Here is a 15,431-nt window from a genome sequence, read left to right as displayed (position 1 = left end):
CTCCTTTAAATGCAGTGCTCAAATATATATAGCAGTCTAGCAAGAAAAAAAGCAATGTGAAATCTTCTTTTTTTCCCCATCCAGAATGTATGTTCAATCTTTTTACTTTTTTTATCTAGTTGGGAGATTTGTTCCTTCACCAAAAGAATGTTTCAGTGCAATCTAATTCCAACTAGCAGAAGTACTATTCTGGAGAATAAGATATATCATGTGGTTTATTTTCCGGGAGAAATATATTTCGTTTTAGTGGGACTCATAAGCTAATAAACTATCTACAGAAGGGAAAAAAAATATCCAGCCATAAATCTTTGCTTCCTTATTTTTAATTGTAAAACTCTATTACTGTCACTCAAAGGGTTAATGATTCTCTTGGCTGGAGGACAATTCATTCTGGGGCTAAACGCAATGACAAATAACCATTATTCTTTCCAACTGCACTGATAATCGGGACAGCTTAAACATTTTCGCCAGTATAAGTGAAACCATTAATCCTCTTGGATTTCACGATAAGCGGTGACTGCGGAATAATGACTGTGTCATTGCAGGCAAGAAAAAATGTTAACAATTAAAACAAGTTAGCCATTATCTTACAGAGTACTGAATCGCTTTCACATTTCATTAGCAATATTGTAAGTGATATGTACCTTATTAAAAAGCTCTTATTATCCAAGAAACCTAATTAGTCAAAATCTCTCAGTCGCTGGTTTAATTTTCTAATAATATAAATGCTGTGTTGGGTAATGCACTGTAGGGAAAAGTTGGCTGTTTGTCCAAAAAAAAGTTCCAACAAGAAATTCAAAAATCTTATTTAAGATGAGAGGTACAGCGAAAGGAAATAAAGTTTTCTTACTCAGTATCAGGTGAATTAGAGTTTTGTGAAATCTACTGCCTGGGCATGTAAGTATTGAAAAATCATTTTCTCCCCTCAATGTTTAAGCAAATTGCTCGGTGCTATATTGAGTGTAAGGTCCAAGAAAAAGGCAGAGGAACTTTTCCTCAAGCTGCAAGAGGCATTTTCATTCTCCTCACACTCAACCCTGAAGCTTCCTATAAATGAAGCTGATGAACTAACACCTGAGACACAGCTACACCTGGAAACACACGAGAAAGAAGCCTCTGCATCTCTTGAAGGCAGTGTCAGAGATCACACCTTCAAATCCTCCAGGCTTTAGCCTCTAAGCCCCTAAAAAAAGACCAAAAGTAATGCTATCATTGCTCTGGCTGCTTTTTAAAAAACAGATGGTAGCTACTAAAAATACCTCTTGTTGTTTTCCCAGGCCATTTTTTTTTTTTTTTCCTGGTCAGCAAAGCGAGACTTGGGAGAGAGGGAGGGAGAGATGTGTTTGAGCCTGAGAGCTCCCACGGACAGAGCAGCTCCCGGAGCATCCCTGGGAGCACCCGGCTCCCTCCCTGCTCCCAGATCTGGGAAATATCAGACTGCAACCCCCACAAAGGAGCTGCAAACCAAAACTCCTCTCTCAAAAAAGTGACCATAAGAAGCTGATGAAGTCAGAATAATTTTTTTATAAATAAATAAAGCACATTTTGGATTGACTGAAACACTCACAAAATCGCACTCAGGCAGATGCAGTCAGTCTAAAGTTGAATTATTGCATTTTTTTAGCTATGTAAAGCAGCCCTGAAAATTACAGAAAGTATTTAATTTCAGATCAGAAAATTCATACAGCTTTATATTTAAAAAAATTATTTTTGTAATGAATATAACTTTTATTTTATGAGGGAAAGCTAAAGATGTTTTGACAGAGTGACCTAATTCCTCCCTTCCTCCCCTTCTTCTCCTTCCCTAACCTCTCCTGCATATAAACCTTTGATTTTCACAGAGAACTAAAAAAACCCAATTATTCAGAATAGAAATCTTTCACTGTTTAATACCCCATCACAAACAGATACATAGGTATCCCTCTCAGCCTTTCTTTTATTTTGCTTTTAAATGCCCTATCTGCTCCCAAATCTAATTAGAGAGGCTGGACAATGCTGTTTGCCATGTTCTCACTGTACATCAGCACCATATTTTCAGTTTTGAATTTGCAAACTATCATCTCAAATTCTGATGCCCCGTAATTTAAATACTTTGCACCTTTCCATTAGAGCTTCCCAAACTCCCTTAGAGTTGCAGTTGCAATTGAACTGTAAAATTAAGGTTTGGTTTCCAGTGAGCAAATGTTTGGACATGGGATTCTGGCTCATATTTAGCAATTAAGAATGTGCATTTGAGCTGACAAGATAATGTGGCTTCTGTATCTCTCACAGCAGGAGTTTTGATCCCATGTTAGTGTTTAACATATGGGTTTTTTATACATCACATTAATGTGACTGTAACGTGGAGTCAAAACACGTTTCCAAACAGTGCTCCTTTCTTTCAGGTTTTTCTAAAACAACAGCAAAAACAATAGTTTTTATATTATAATAAAAGCGTAAAGTGGGAGAGGGATAAAATGGTTATTTTCATTTGCCACTCCCTGGAAAATCCTGGCCTTACAGCAAATACTTTAACTAAACCTTATCAGCCGTACTTTTAGTGAAAAATCAATTCTCTTCATGAGAAAAAAGAAGTCTAGAGCAAACTCTACATGATGTCTCTCACTCTCTTTCCCTAATACACTAACGGTGCTCAAACACCACGGAGAAGAGGACACAGTCAAAAACCATACAACACTTTCCAGAGGAAGCCAGTTGCAAAAATATTAACAATTATCACAATTTTTTCCCTTAGTCTATTGCTTTTGATTTTATACCAATATATTTAAACCTAATTCTATAAAATGTTCTTGTCTTTCAACTACCAATTATACTGGGGTGGGAGCTAAGGCTGAGTTTTATGCAGGTATCGGCTCAGTGTGTGCTCACCAAAGCCACCACACGAGGAACTTTGTGTACTGTCAGGTACTAAATAATATTTGCAGCAGCAACTTGGGTCACTGGCAGATATTTCAAAGGGAAAAAAAATGGCAGCTGAACTCCATTCCCCTAAAATTTCCCCACAGTTTTTTAATTCGGGAATAATTATAACTATAATAATTTGAGAACAATAATAATAATAATTGCTTTTCTTTGTTTTTCTTGCTTTTTTTACCACTATTGTTATTTCTCTGATAAGGCCAAACCTGTCAAATCTTAGGTGACAATTATGGAGAGGACTTGTATTTGCTTTCATCCAGCTAAGATGATATTTGTGTTTTCCGGAGATAAACACAACATTAAATAATAACATGTAACTGGCATAGAGTCTCTTAGCATCCCTAAAAAGTACTTACATAAAAACATAAATGCAGGGGTAAAGCACTTGAATTAATGAACTAATATTCACAGGGAACCAGGCATCAAGACTCTAACCTACAGTGCATGGCTGCAAATGTGTATTTCCATCTTCAACCCTTGTTGAAGTTGTTCCCTATGCCACAGGAAAGATTCTGGGTTTATTTTCCCCTAAACCTGAAGCTTATTAAATTCAATTTAGTCTGGCCTTTCCTAGCCGCTGGGAGAGGATGATATATTTTTTCTCTTCAGGCAGGACTGCGCTTAAACACAACCAGGGATTCATGCAAAACCATTCAAGACTAAGGCAAGCGCTTCAGGGGGACAGGGGAAAAAAAAATTAACTAAAGCTGTTTCTACAGTAAATTGTCAAGTGATGTGTTGCTTCAGGATGGGTCAAATCAGCTGAAAGTCAGATCCTGGCTTTGCCAATGAGTCACAACTTTATCAGGTCCTGCCTCTGGTTATTACTGCCAATGTGACCGGCTTGTAAGGAAGGAAATGCTAGTGCAGAGCTCGGCCTGTCGTGTTCCATATCATCTCCGGGCCTCAGCCTGTGTCTGCAGGTGTTTCTCTGGATTGAATCTCCCTGGGGAATCTTCGGCTTCACAGCAAAAGCCGGCTGAAGTGAAAGTGATTTGATTTGGATCCTATTACAGGCACTTTACCTCTTCTATTTCCGTGATAATAGCAGATTGGAGTCGATTATTGTACCAGGAGGGAAGTTAATGTGTTGTCGAGAAACACTGGTAAAAGTGGCACAGGAAAAGGCACATAAATAAAAGTTTCGAGCGAAGCAAAAATCTGGGAGGCAAACCTGCATAAGTGTCTTCCTCAGCTCCTACCAGTCTCTGAATGGCCCTGGATCCTTTTCTGTCTTTATTCCGATTTTTATAAATGAGGGATTTCTCCTTGCTTTAATTTTGTCACTCCTCCACATCTTTAGGGCAGGAGTTTTCCTCCCCCCACCCCAGCCCCTGTCGGGAAACTCAGCCACCCAGAGTTGCCGCAAGGACTGAGTTTGCACTGATTATCTTGCTTTGTATTCCCTGGAGTCTAAAAGTTTGCCAGCCTCAACTAATGCACCTCAGAGAATCACAGAAGCAGGAATGAAACCCTAGCTGGGTTTGAAAGAGGCACTTTATGTCCGTTCACAAAAGAAAAGAAAAACATTGAAAAATTTCCAAGAACTCCTGCTAGGTGACAAAGTAGCATTTGTAAGATGCCCTTCAGTGCTCCTTCAACTTCAATACTGAAACCTTTGTGTTCTCTGTGGTGCAGCTTCAGATGGAAGTGATACCGGGTTAGAAAAACATGCTACATCAAACAAGACGTGGCTAATAAGATGGAACAATCAGGTTTTGCTCTGATTTCAAATGTTCACTGAAAAAAATTTTGTGTAGCTCACCCGTAATGCTTGATCATATTTTAAGTGGCAAGCTGGGGAAAAAAAAAAATCGTCATTGAAATTGTGACTTTCAGCCAAAGACTTTTCCAAGCCAGAGACATAAATAAAGCATTACTGAAACATAACCACTGTTCAACACAATAAACGGGCACACAGCAGCACAGCCTGAATGGGCTGAGATTTGGGAAGCAGGGCGTGGGAAGGGGATCTGGCCAATTTGGGGAACATGCCAGTGCAAAAATCCTTATGCATAGAAGCTCCACACAAGCCCTGTCATCTTCTCTTCACTCTTTTTACAACAATTAAATAGTCAGCTCTTTTACTTCTCTCATTTCCATCTCCATCTTTTTTTCTTTTACATCTCAAATTAACGGCCAGTGTCCCAAAACTACTTCTTTATTTAAATACCTCTGCTGCTGCTTTGAAAAACAAGCATTTTGCTTCTCAAGTGTAGTCTTATGTCAGAACAAAATTCTGGTCAACAAGTAAAAAAAAGAAATAAATATCCCTATCAATTTTCTTAAAAACTGTTTTTTAAACTCTTGTTTGGTTTCATTATATTTTTAAACTTTATCGCTTTTAGGGCACTATTTTCACATGACTGAGCCACACACAGCATTGAATTTGATTCAGCAGACAGTTGCTTGGGCATGGCTGAGTGGATCAATCAAAAGAGCACAATTTGATTACAGGGTGGGATGGTCTAGAGATATGTTGGCAGCCCTGTTTGCACTGCTTCAGGGTCCTGACATTTCATCCTCCTCCTGCTTTAAAATATCCAGAAAACTGATGGCTTCTGTATTTTTGAATATCTTCACCTGTGGGAGGGAAGTACACTCCCCAGGCACATCACTCACATCTGAAATTTGGCACGTTTATTCATACCTATGCAAAGCAAACACCAGGGGAACAGAATGCCCTGCCAATCCCTGGAACATCCACAAAAACTGGAACATCCACATCCACCTTTACCCACAAATGCCGGAGGACAGCAGGACTCAGTGCCCAAAGTGTTGAAAGAATGTATGTTCCCTTAAAAGTCTCAGACAGAAAAGGGGGTGAAGTTGTCTTTTTGAGGCCAAGGCACAAAGAGCAGGGCTATAATCTCACAGAATCTACAGACTTCATGGCATCAGGTGCCTTTACGGGAAGAAAATGGAACATGCACATCCTCTCCTGCTCCCCTCATGATACAATAGGCATAAAATTGCTTGTACACCGTCTGCACAACAAACTCCCAGATCCCTGCTCTTCTCCATTACCACTAAACTGTGAAATGACACGTGTCATTCCAGTAAAAAATGAAAGCTATTAAATTTTCATGGACATTTAATTTCCAAATGCTGAATTATTTTTGTATGGAGAAGCCCAAAAATGTAGATAAATTCTCAATTCCTCTTACAACCATCACATGGGACTAACTGGATTTCTTTTTCTTTTTCTTTTTTTTTTTGTTTTGTTTTGGTTTGGTTTTTTGGGGTGGGTTTTTTTTTTTTGGTTGGTTTTTGCCTTTTTTTTTTTTTCTGAGCATTAAAAAAAAGAGGAAATTTTAGACTGAAATAAAATTAATTTTGACATCCAAGAACCCCACCTACACAATCAATCCAGCAAAGCACAAACCTACTGGCAAAATGTTTTGGCACTGCCAGGTCTGCATGTTGTGCAGACAAATGCGTCAGCTTCAGGGTATTGCTCAACTGCTCACTGTGTGTCAGACCAAAACTGCACTGAATCACTGAAAACTTCTTCACTGGCCTGCAGGGGCTTTGCAATGTTCTCAATGTTCTTGGTCTCTGCCTTTCCTCACCATCCTTTTTTCTTTTTTTTTTTTTTTAATTCCTTGTCTTCTCTCTTAATTTTTTTTCAGGCATTTAAAGACCACTTTTTCCCCCAGGTGCCCTGCACAGGGAACATGTTCCCTTTTTCTCTTCCTTCTTCCTCTCCTTCTCACATTCATTACCATCTATCATTAAAAGGGTACCAGTTTCCTATATATAAACTAATCTGCTCCTCTAAGGACTTGCATCTGATTTATTACAGCAAGTGGAAACTCTTTTGGAAGGTGTAGACAGAAGTTGTAAAGTCAGAAGTCATTCCCAATCTATGGAGAGGGCCAAACTGTGATTTAGGAAAAATATAAAAGTAAAGTCTATGTCTGCATAGAAGACGCTCTGGATGTGATGACTTTGTTGCCTCACTCTTATCTTGTCTGTGGGTCTGAGCTTCTCCCATTGTAGAGAGACAGACAGACAGAGGAATGACAGATCAACAAAGCCAACGCCCGCAGTGGACCAATACAGTCAGTGGAGACACACTACTTTCAAGGGCTAGGATAGAGAATACACCTATATTAAAGCTAGATTTCCATTATATATTTATAATGGGCATCCAAGCAGTGAGTCACACAAACACTGGGCAGCAGTGCCCTCAACCACAGCCTTGGCTGAATTCTCTTTAAGGTTAAAACATCTCTTCATGGCCATCATGAAACCACTACAGCTCCCTACTCCAAGCATGTTTCCCAAGAGAAACCTGATGTGAAATTTTTGTATTCACCATGATATCCCCCAAACTATGCTTATTTTAAGCAGAATAAAAGGTTGTGAAAGTTATTTGCAATTCCTAATACATTGTACAGAAATTGCACCAAACTGCCAATAACTGGTCTTCAGTGTGAGGAACACAGAGCAGGACTTCTTCAATAAATCTCAAAAAGAAAAATCTACAACCCACATGAGGATTGTTTCTTTAAATCAGCGTTAATAAGAATAACATGTGGAATTTACAAAGAGAGCCTGGAGGTCCTGTAGCAGCATGGCAGGAGAAAAGGTAAAGAGAAGCTTTCATTATAAGGTTACTAAAGAAGAGTATCTTTAATAGTGAATAAATTTTGCTGTGACACAGAATCTTATACAGAAAAAAGAAAAACCCCGAGAAGAAGGACTATATTATCTCTTTACAATCCTGCTCTAGAAAATGGATTTTTTCTTTTCCCATTTATCTCCTGGGCTAAACAATCGCCTTAAGCATATATGTGAGCTTGGAGGGTTGTTTTAGCTTCTTCAAGGATAGTGCAAGAAATAATAGGAATGAAATCAGTCCCTATTCACAATACAGCACATTTGAAGTGGAGCTGCCTCTGTGCATCACAGGAATGCTCAGTTTTGATGCATTACCGAGCGCCCTCCGTATCCAAACAAAGCTTTGCATCTGACTAGTTGTTACAGGCAAATGATTTACATAATTACTTTGGATTTTTCCCCTCAAAAACACACAACATATGAATCATTGTACTCTGTCTTAAAGTCATTATTAGCCAATTAGAACTCCAGGATTTGCATAATCAGTCTTCAGTTATTTCTTGGTAATCATAATGTGATGCGTGATTAACAAAGTCAGATCAGCAATTGTAGAGTGGGTTATCAACTCAGAATTATTGAGGGGCTTTTCAGAATTAAAAGAACTACCTCAGCTGCTCAATTTCTTTTGAAGCTAGCATGAAGAAATAAAAAATAAAAAGAGCAAAGTATGAGTAAAATAAGGCCCCTAGAGTGATGAAACAAAAAAAGAATAGTTCTAACATTTATCCACTCATGAGAATGAAGAATTCATTTTCTGGATTTCAGGCCCGATACCAACCCAAGTATAAAACTTCTGTGCATTACACCCATAAGTCTTACAAATTTGTCTGGATAATAATACAGAAAATAGAAGAAAACATGTAAATTTGAGAAATAACAAAATTTGGATGCATTCTGCATCATATGACCTGTACAAAGGCCATCCCTGTTTCAGAGCATGCCAAAAGCAGCCATGACCATGGAGAAGGAAGGGCTGCATCACAACTCCTGTGACAACAGAGGAGAGCAGGGTCAGCATGAGTTTTATCTGCGGACAAACTTCCTGAGCAGGGCCTTTTCCTCAGGATATCTCCTTGTGGGAGAGCTCCCAGATAAAGCGAGGCCAATTTGGCTGGGAGCAGAGAACCACCCATGTGGATGATGAATCGTGTGCCTCAGTAACAGCCCGAGTCAAGTGTGGATGGCGAGGGAAGGTGGCAAGGTAATGAATCTGCTCCAGGGTGGAGGGGGTTAAGTGCCTTGCTGGAAGACAAGTTAATGATGTACCACAGCACGCAATGAAGATTGATTGGGAATGGTGCAAATGGGCACTGGGCAAGGACAAAGAGGCTCGCTTTGGGAACGGGGCAGGATGGCTGGGAAGAGACAGATTACAGCTGAAGGTGGGCTGAGTTGAAAGAACAGTCTCAAAAAGCACAGGGAGAGACATTTTGGGGGAGAGGATTTCAGTCATGTCCCCCACTGTGAAGCAAACATTGACAGAATGGCCCTGACAGGTGTCTGCAGATAACATTTGTGGTACCCACGGCCACTGGACTGACAGGATTGAGCAGGGGTAACTAAATAGAATTTTGCACCTCCCTCTTCAAGATCTTCCCTATGTTTTGAGGCAGCACCCATATTACATTGTGTTAAAAATGCAATTTAAATCAAGAAGAATCTGCAATATGCAAGAATTCAACCACAAGGGAGAATAGGGAAGTACAAAAATGCAATTATATGGGAGTCCTTCCTCTAGCCTTGCAGCAAACACAGAACATTGATACTTCAGAAAGGAGGGACACAGTGACCATAGTGGCATTTCAAACAATATCCATCAGAGGGAAAAGCTGTACAATGAACATAAGTAGAAGTCACAAAAATAAGTTCAACAGGTAAGAGACAAAAAGACATAAGAAACTCTGTCATTATAGTCTAGCCTGGGTGGAAGAGTTTTATAGATTAGAAATTAACAATCTCAATATATGATTAATGCCAGCTAACAATGCACAGTATTGTTACACCCATGACAAAAAAAAAAAAAAAAAAAAAGAGCCAAATAAATACCCAAGACTTCTATTCCAAAATATCAAAAATAATGATTTTCATCCTATAACTAGACAACTACAACCAAAAGTCGTGCACAAAGGTGTGCCGTGGAAAGAAATTCTTCGGTCTGGATACTATACAGACATACAGAACAGACAACTCTAATCTCTAGTCTTGTTAGCTCCATCTATTAAGTAAGCCTGGAGTACAATAGAGCTACAACTTGCCTCAATGAATCTCATTACAGTGCTCATTTGTTGTAATGGAAAGGGCTCTTACTCACAATAACTCACAGTGGCTCACTTTAACCCACCCCACCTTTCCTATCCCTCCTTCTCCCCTTCCAAGGAATCCAAAATAGCCCACTTAAGCCAGCATTCCCTGGTGTATTAGGTGTGTAGTAAATATCCAAGTGATCCCCATCATCATTATCTTGGTTGATGGATACCCTCCACGGGCACCACAGTTTCAGGAATTACACCAATTCCCAGGTGCATCATTTGGGTCTATCTGCCTTGATTTAGCTTGTCTCTTAAACTCCAAAATAGGACCAAGATGAATTAAATTATAGTTACTACAAGCCTATGCTGAGGATATCTCGGAGCCTCACACTTGCGTGCCATGCTGGGGAAGGAGGAGGAAGAGGGATGTTGGGAACGATGGTGTTTGTCTTCCCAAGCCACCGTTAATGTGTGCTGGAACCCTGCTTTCCTGGGGATGGCTAAACACCTGCCTGCCCATGGGAGGTGGGGAATGAATTCCTTGTTTTGCTTTCTCTGCACGGGCACTTTTTGCTTTACCTATTAAATTGTGTATATCTCAACCCAACCCAATGAGATTTCTCCCTTTTACCCTTCTAATTCCCTCATCCCAGTGAGGGGAAGTCAGCAAGTGGATCTGTGGGGCTGAGCTGCTGACTGAGGTTAAATCATGGAATCACATCCTAGGCAGGCTTCTTTCCCAGCACTGTCTGCATGGGAATATTCATGTTGGGGTTGGGACTTCCAAACATCAGCAGGGCTTTGGCACAGGAATGAGGCAAGGACCCCATCAATATCAAGGAAACCCTTGCGGTGTGGTTAGAGAATGTTGATTCTTCTAACACAGTGTTCAGTGGGGTGGACAAGTCAGTCAATTCTTTCAAAATCATATGTAAAAAGCCTCCTGTTGCCCTATGACCTGAGCTAGCTGGTGTGCCCCACACTGCACTGCAGGGCAGGGGAGGTGATGGCTGGCTGAGCAGGGTACCTGAACCAGCACTTCTAAGTGCCATGATGATGGTACTTTCCAATCAAAACATTTTCAGTTGAAATATTTCTCTGTTAAAATGTGCTGACTTTTGCAGTCTCCCCCCAACAAAAGCAAACAACCAAAAAACCCCACCAAACGTGTGAGGAACAGAGAGACACAAAACTTAACTTAGTCACAAATCCAATTTTCCATTCAAACCTCACTTTTGACTGCTCCAAATTAGACTTTATATCTGCCTCAGCACAGGACAGGCCTTTTTCTAGGTGCACGTTTCTTCTACCAAGCACACCTGGTCCCTTCCTAAAATGCACTAGAGGCATCTATCCCTACCCACCTCTAATATTCATAGAAACACTTGGGTACATTTTATAAGTGAACCACAGCTCTGCAGTACATCCTTTCACCCCTGAATGCATCTAATTTTGCATTAGGAAAAAAAAATACAATAATATGTTGTTCTCTTATTTTAAAAACATTTCAACTGTACTAAAAGTGCCTTAATTCAGTTTTCTCAGTTCAAACCATTCCAGCAGCAAATGCAGCCTGTATAGAGTGCTCTGCTGCATGTCTCCTATTAGCTAATTCTCTCACATCAAGCTCATTTAAATCTATTTGTCCCAGACCACCCTCTTTAAAGAGAGGAAGGAGGAGGATGGGATCTCTTGCTACTGAGGCTCCCATCCTATTTATGACTGAGTGTTTAAGGATGCTTTACAAAACTTTCTCAGTCTCCTCTTGTAATTCAAATCAATTGCAGCCATAAAACAAAAATTCTGGAATTTATATCCCCCCCCCCCCCCGAAAAAAAAAAAGGTTTAATTTGATAATTGAAGAAATAAAGGGTTCCTTTCAAACCTGACATTAAAAATCTCTAATAAAAATGGGGAAAATGAAGGTCTAGGATGACAGTCTTTATCAAAGTGTATATAGAGACATTATATGTTCCAGTAATTGTTTAGGCCGGTGAATTAATGAATCCCTGGCTGTAAGTCTCCATTTGAAATTATTTCAGTGGTGTCTGCTGCTCTGCTGCTTTGGAAAAGCCTGTTGTCTGAAGCTCTGGAGAAGGGCCTTGAACCCTGCCATTCAATCCCTTTCAGCCCATCAGCTGAGTCTAATTGCCAGAAAGCACACGAGACCCCTAAGCCTGATTGTTCCCCGACCTCCTTTGAGGTTCTGAGGCATGAAAAGCAAAAGGGAAAAAAAAGCTCTCTTTTGATCTTCTGTTTCTTTCTCTCTTTCTCTCTCTCTCTTTTTTTTTTTTTTTCCTGCCTACTCCTACTCTAAGAATGACACATTTCTTTATATGGCTTCTCCTTCTTATAAAGACAATAATTAATAAGGCCTTTATAAAATGAGGCTTGAATTGGTGTCACCTTCAAGGGTGGTCCAGGGCTCTGAAGTGAAACCCCCGGTGGGCTTAGGCATTGCATGGCCTTTGCACAGGTCAGGTTTAAATACCCTGACCTCAATTTTCACTCTCCTCCACTAATGAGCCGATTCACACATGGATACAAAATTATACGAGGGAAAAGACAAAAGGAGCAAGGTGTAGTTGACACCACATTGGCCAAATTTTATTATCATCTTTGTGCCTATGACATCACAGCTGTGGACATTGTCAAAGTGCTGAAACCGCTTGCTTTCTCCCCCCACCCCACTTCTTTTTGTCCCCTGCCTGCAGCTTTATATAATTACTTTCACAAACTCACACTCTCTCTCCCTATTATTTGCTCAGATGTCATGAAGCTGTGACGTTAGTTGGGACTGGGGACCAGTCTGGGTTCTTGTGTGGTTACACATGCAGAACTGGGTCGCTTTTCTTGAGGTTCTGCTTCACTGCCTCACTGTCAATTGTGAGGATAAAGCGGCATTATGTGTAGCTATTCTATTTCACAGGCTTATCAATCTGACACCAAAAGTTTAAAAAAAAAAAAATCATCACACCAGGGATGTTACGTGTCCATTAAAGGAAAATTGTTGATGGTTGACATTGAATGAGTTGTCAAAGACAGCGAGACACCCATTGCATAAGTTTCTCTATTAATGCAAAACGTTTAACAAGTTTATTAGAGAAGAAGCTAAAAGGGGGGGAAAATGATGCTATGACAGCCACACCCGTGGGTTGTAAACCTGTCAAATCCCGTCAGGGGAGCAAGGTCAGTGTTTGGATTGAAGACAGAATCAGCAGGAGGCACTCTTCCTCTGAGTCAGTGGATCCCACACCAGGCGCTTCCATAGCGGTATATAGGACAGTGCCTCAGGGCTAATTCACAAGCTAATGTTTCTGCCTGACACAGCCACAACATGCTGTTGATAAGCTAAGAAACAAGTACTAAGTATTTCTAGGAATTAAAAAAAAAAAATCCCATGCCGCTTTTTGTTGCCATAGGAAAGCTGACTAATATTTAATCACGCAATTAATTTCTGCCGTCCTTAATCTCTAACACGGTTTCGAACGGTTGTTGTTTTCTCCACGTCTTGTCCAGAGATGATGTGCAGGGTTGTGGTTAAACACTAGCAGAGCTCCTAAGAGGTGGGCTGGATTGATCCCTGTGCCTTAATCTCGCTTTTCGGGGATGGTGCAAGGATGATGAATAAATATATGCAATGATGCAACATGCTAAAAAGTCATTGCGCTAAAATAAAAGTATGCTATCACCTTTGGGACAATTTTGGAGGTCTCACCTCCCAGGCAAAGCTCAAAATGAATTGACACTACTCTTGTGAAGAATAAATTAGACTTGAAAAACATTTGTTCGTTAAACTCCATAATACAACTGTATGGTTAATAATCCTGTCATGCTTCTGCAAAATACGAACAACTCTGGGCTGCTAAACAACAGGTATTTAACAAGGTACACTAAGTCTCCACAAGCAAGGAATTACTAAAAAAGGCATGTCATTAATTGCCATTATTTTGTCATGCAGGGCATTTCTTGCAAGGAAAAAGAATTGGCAGAATTTTTTCTTCCCTTTCTTTAAAAAAAAAGAAATGAAATCTTCATCACCCCTTCGCCTTTGAGTTCTGACAGATTAGTTTTGCAAACATAATGTTGAAACGTCCTAGCAGATGCACGTCAAGCACGTACACATACATATTCCAAAAGACAAGCACTTCAAAATATCCAATATCCAATACACTATGCCTAAAATTTGAGAGAAAAAAGAATTAGCCTGAAGTATTAAATTAACTCTGAATACCACAGGAAAAAATTAAAACCACAGAAATTAATATATGAACATGAATTTCCTGCCTGTGTAGGTGATATCTGAGTGCTGGTGGCAAAGGAGAAGAAGATAACATGCAAACATCCAATTTTAAAAAATGTATAATCTCAGAAGTGGCACATAGAGACATTTTCAGTTCAGCAGGATAGGGCAAATTTATGGATTTGGTGCTTCTTTTCCCCTTCCAACCACGTATATTAAGGACATTTGCTGGCAGACACTTCCCGAACCGCACTGGGACTGCCAATGAACAACCAAAATGAGCTAATAACTCTCTTTGGGCACATGCTGATGGAAGAAAGAAAGCTGGAATAACCTGATTTGGCCTCACCAACCGTTTTTTGTATGACAGCTAATCAAGCCCATAAATATAGAATGGATTAATTATCATCTCAATTTTTTTTATCACTATTTAACGTCCAAAGTGTTAGTGTGTTTATGAATATCTTCTAGGGAATTAATATCACATCTTTGACACACACATTTCTCTTAAAATAAGATAAAAAATATTATGAGGTTAATTTTTCTTAAATACAAGCAAAGTATTAAAAAATTATACACTTATAACAGATGGGACCAGAAATTCTATAAGACTGATCTTTATTAAATATCTCTGTGTAAAGGCACATTGAATGAGGCAAAATTTTAACTGCTGAGGATTTATCCTTCTAATTCATAAGTGCAATATATTATGTTAGGATGAGACCATAATGCAACCTGTTTCCAACTCATTGATGAGGCTGAGGGAATATCAGTTTATTCATCTGACTTCTAGCAGAATCCTATGGAGCAGTGCTGCAAAGTGCAGAACACGACTGAACTGAAAGGAAAGAAATTAACTGAATCCTTCCTATCCAACAAAGAGGTCTTCATTTTTTTCCCAAAAATCAAGAAATACAGAAGTTAGGATTTGTAGGATCATCACAACTCCCCTACCCAGAACAGGAAGAATATGATTATTCCTCTTTTCTTTCTGCACCATCATTCCAGTTTCTATCTCTTCAGATGTATTAAATTTCTAGGCTATTCCTTGTAATGTACAAGACAGCAAAATCAGTTCTTTCTAAAAAGCACAGGAAATAAATGAAGGACAGTTTGAAAACTCTGTCTTTAGCTCACTTGATTTGTGCTGGGAATAGAATCATTCTGGGAAAGAGTATTTCCTAGTCACAATTACAACCAAATATAGAAAACATAAAATATCATGATCACATTGCATTGAATAAATTATTGTGATATGAAGGCTTTTTCTTTACACCCAAGTGTGTACAGTGATAGGGTGAAATGAATCACAATCTAATATGCATGTAAAATGCTTGAAACTGGAACGGGATAGACTGAAATGCCAGGTTCCTCACACTCTTACTATGTTTTAA

Source organism: Motacilla alba, chromosome 10, assembly GCF_015832195.1.
Source record: "Motacilla alba alba isolate MOTALB_02 chromosome 10, Motacilla_alba_V1.0_pri, whole genome shotgun sequence".
Lineage (NCBI taxonomy): Eukaryota > Metazoa > Chordata > Aves > Passeriformes > Motacillidae > Motacilla > Motacilla alba.
Note: the sequence above shows the minus strand (reverse complement) of the source record.